The sequence below is a fragment of the Papaver somniferum genome, chromosome 2 (assembly GCF_003573695.1).
Source record: "Papaver somniferum cultivar HN1 chromosome 2, ASM357369v1, whole genome shotgun sequence".
Classification (NCBI taxonomy): domain Eukaryota; kingdom Viridiplantae; phylum Streptophyta; class Magnoliopsida; order Ranunculales; family Papaveraceae; genus Papaver; species Papaver somniferum.
The window spans coordinates 10,678,105-10,682,855 of NC_039359.1; positions in this window are offsets into that span (position 1 = coordinate 10,678,105).

A 4,751-nucleotide genomic window follows, 5' to 3' on the forward strand; every position below is an offset into this window, starting at 1 on the left:
CAGCAGTCCAGGTCTGTATTTTTTGTAGTTGAAAACTATTTGAATCTGATCACATTTTTGCAAGTGATTTTTTTCTCTGTGTTCTACTCTTTATATAGTATACTAGGTCTTAACCCGTGCCGTAATGGCACGGGATAGGATGTTTATCGAGTTATTTTGTCCAAATCCTTCCGTGTTGCTCTAAGGTGGGTGTCGGCAAAGAAGTTTTGGATTTAACTTATACACTCAGGGTTCCAGGTTCTTTGATAAGAAGTGGTATCTAGGTATACTAAACTTGAATTCACAAAGACATTGTCAAAGATTGATGGATTTGGATCCTAAAAATTTTGGGCATCAATGTGAATAATGTATACAAACGCGACTTAACTCGAGCATTTTGAAACTTTAGTTTGCAATGCCCCAATCTCATTTTAATGTCGAAGGATATCCAATGAAAAGTTACCCGGCGAGTGCTGAATTGGGGTCATGGAAACTAATCGGGGGCCATGACATATTTTATACCCACACCAAAAGATATAAGGGGCTTTGAAAATGATGGTGAAATAACTATTTTACCCTTCTCTAATAACTTCTTCTCCTCCCATTCTTCTTCTCCTCCGCTCCCTCTCTCCCACTGTTTCCCATTCCATTAACGACTTCTGAGAAAAAAAAATTCTCACCGATTCATAGTCGTAAGTGAACTAAAAAAAATTAGGTTTTCGACTGCAAAATTGCAGTTACAGTTCCAGGGTCGTTAACCATGGTTTTTTATTGTTTAACGATTTTTGATATGCATGTTGAATTGATAAAAAATCGTTAACCATTATGGTGTAGTAGATAACGACCCTAAACCTGGTTTTCTGCCCTAAAATAGTGTCGTCTAGGGATTTCTAAATCGCTAACGACTCTATATGGCTCGCTAGGATCGTCAGTATATAGGAATGCCTAATTAACGACCCTAAGAGTAACATCTTCAGAGAGTAAAAAGTTTTAGAGTCGTTGGGTTCTAAACATGTTAAGTTAACGACTCTATATGACCTAACTAGCCGGAGTCGTCAATTATATCACACTTGGTTGACGATTTTTCATAACCTGCAAAAGTTGCAGGTTTGAGTCGTCAAAGGTTGTGTCAAGTAATTGACGACTCCTTAGAGTCGTCCGTTTATTACTCTCTCGACTTAGCGACCCTCACTCTGAGTAGTTGCATAGTGTACATGAATCGACCACTTGGGGCATCATTCATACAATTTGAAGAGTACAGGAAGTTTACCTGATTGTTTTGAACTTCGGTTCTTCGTTTTGAGGATTGGTTCCTTCATTTTGAGCAATATAATTCCTCTACTGGAATCCCCCAAAAACTCAACTTCTTCCTCTCCACAACACAAAAACACAATTTTTCTTTCATCAAAATTTTATCCCTAAATCTGATTTTAATCTAATTAAACTAATTAACAATTAATTAACTTAATTACCACTAATAATTTGGGGTAGTTTAGCCATTTAAAAAAGTTGGGGATAAGGGATAACTCCCAATTACTATTTCATGACCTTTTTTTGTCCTGTAGCTAGGTCCTCAATTATTTTTCCAGGACTCCCAATTCAGCCCTGCTATTAATCTCAATAAAACAATGATTTCATACACATGTATTGCCCCGCACCTTGAAAACAGGAAACACACTGAGCACATCAAACATCTATGATTTTATTCACGTCATGTGAAAACTTGGGATAACCAAACAACTGACACCTAAACCATCATAACAATACTGAAAAAAAAAATGCAAAAGACTCCGAAGTCCGTACAAACCACCTATAGGAACTGCGTGAAAAATAAAAAAACACCTAAGTTTCAAGACTCAAATATCTTTAGTCGATAAGCAGTATCCTCCGAGTGGTTCTTCCATTTATTTCATCGCTTGAGAATCTGTATTGTCTTCGGTTTTAAATTTTCAAATTGTGTTTATCTCCTGCCTATCTCCTGGTCTATCTCCTGCCTCATAGCTCATGGTACGTTCGGGACCGAAATATCCATGTCCCACTGAACCAATTTTATCTCTAATCAACTTTTTGCTTTGTTATTCTATTTTCTGTTTTTAGATTTCCTCATACAAAACTCGTTTTACTTTCAACTGTACTAATCAACGCGCTTCAAAGTAATGATGATATCATCATAAAAAAAGGAACGATTCTGATTGATGTTGTGCAGAGAAATATAATTAAATTAGCAGTGATCTCTCCAAATAACTCCTTCATCTGATCCTCCAACTTCAACTTAAAATTCAAGATCAACTTCATTTAAGTGATTTGTAGTAATTAAAATCATGGATATCAATCAGGGAATGATCGTTAAAGATTCTGGAAGAGCAGGTTCCAAAGGCAAAAGCACTACTCGTAAAGACGAGCAGAATAATACAAGTCTAAGAAGGTGGACAGTTGTGGAGGATGCCAGGTTGCTGATATAGATCAACTGGCTGACAACTTCATTAATAAGTTTTATAAACAGCTCAAGTTCGAATGGGAAGAGTCTTTCAAAAGACAGAGGGATTTTTGATCGATTACTTATGGTATTCCTTCTTTTTATTTGAATCAAGGCTGTTTCATCAAGTTGTTTATATTTTGTTTTTTCTTCTTAATTATATTAATAAGGCTGATTTGGATTCGGAATCGTGCATAGTTTGTCAAAATACAAACACCAGACATAGAGTTTCTCCAGAAATTCATTAACAAAATAAGATCCTACGTTCACAATCATTACAAGAATGTACTTCGAGGCTGAAAGGCCAAACTTGACAGAGATATCGACCACTTGCAGAATGGTTACTGGGCATCTATTATTGAGTGCTCATTCGCCTCTAAACACTGAGCAGTGCTTTTTCCTCCCGTATCTAGAGATGGGTAAGAGAACTAGTGAGAAATACAAGTTGGGGTTTGGGGAAATATATTCCATTTGCATTGTTTACCAGCAATTTCGCTATCAACAATTAAGTTTAGCATTCTGATATATATATATTCTCCTTTTAGCGTTTTTACTCGCATTCTCAATCTACTGGGAGTTCCATTCGCAATGATTCCCTGGAGACGCGAATACACCTTGCAAGTATTTATATGTATTCACTCACCATAAACATGCCATTGCCCTATGGTAAAGTCTTCGTGTGGTGCTACCATGACCTGGGTGGAACTCTTTAACATCATAGTTTGCTGATCAAAAGGTTATTGGGTCATAAGTACGGGCTAGGAATAGGATTACATACGACCGGATCTAGTTTATCAGTCCAAACTTCTAACGACCAACAATTCCGCAGAGTGTTCTATGAAATTTTTTCTTACCTTTAATATTTTATATATCATGGAGTATATGTTGTACAAGTAGTAGTAATGGATGTTAAAGAAGAATATGGGTCATTTTGATTTGAAATGGGTTAGGATTGGATGAATTTTGGTTTCAGAAATGGGCGTCTTTCATGATGACGATGATGATATACAGAAGAAATTGAACTTCTTCCACTGAAAGAAGAAGAAGCCATGATTCAGATATCCTCCTCCTTTCTTCTACTAATTATTATCATTGGAAAGTTGCTAAGGAGCACTTGTGTCTGGATATGGGGCGGGTTATGTTCAGATAATGATGGGCCTTTCGTGGGCCTCCATTCGTAACACAAACTATACTAATGTAGGCATTCTCCCAATAACTCCTGCATTAATGAGAGATTATGGTATCAAAGAGAATAGTATTCTAGCTAGATTTTTCTCGACAGAATTCTATTCAGTTGAAGATATAAGAGGAGTGTTACGTCACTTCTGGGGTTTTAATATTGGTTTCCAAATTAGACAAACAGATCCAAATTTGTTCATCATTACGTTTCGTACGGCAGAAGACTTGAAATGGATTGCATTGAATGAGCCTTGGTATCCTTATGGTAATGTACTCTCAGCGAAATCTGCTTCTCCAGGAATGCAAATATCTACTGAGGCGGTCAAAGAAATCTCTCTTTGGGATAGCATATCAAACTGCAATCGTGAACATAGATTAGGAGAAAGGCTAGGGTTAATTGCTAGCAGGATAGGAGTTGTTAGTCAAGTCTGTAATGGAAGTGGGGATTTTGATTGTGAACTAAGAGTCTTAGTGTGGGTAAACATAGAAAACCTCTTGTCTTGAAGTTACTCGTCAAGGTAAAGCATTACCCTGTTAGAGAACTTGTTTTCACCTATCATAACCTACCCTCTAAATTTTCTTCTCACTGCGCTTGTTTTGGTCACAAGATCAATCAATGTGCTATTCTTCTGCATAGACCATTGGAAGATATCTATGATATCTCTATGCCATCCCCGGTTCCAAGAGATGATATCTTCTGGCTTAACAATACGCCTATTCAAATCTGAAACCCCCGAGATAACATTGATGCATATGCTAACATGGAGTCTGTCGAAAAGTATTTAGTTACCCCTGACAATTGAGAAACGCTATATGATTTATTTAGAGAAGAGCATCCCGTGGTTGAGAGTCTGGAACCTACACATATTGTTCATGATCGCCCATATGAAGTACTAGGGCCAGTGACTTATGATGAAGAAATGCCTCTAGCCTCCAACACCATTTTAGGTAAAGAACATTCCCTTTTAATATCCTTGAAAATTATTGCAGCGCCCCCAAAGATAGAAGCTGACTAATCCAAGTGATTAACTAAATAAAGAGGCACTAACAATCTAAATCATTTGCTTAAACATTCAATTAAGAAATCTGCTACAAAACTTAACCCAATAACTAACCC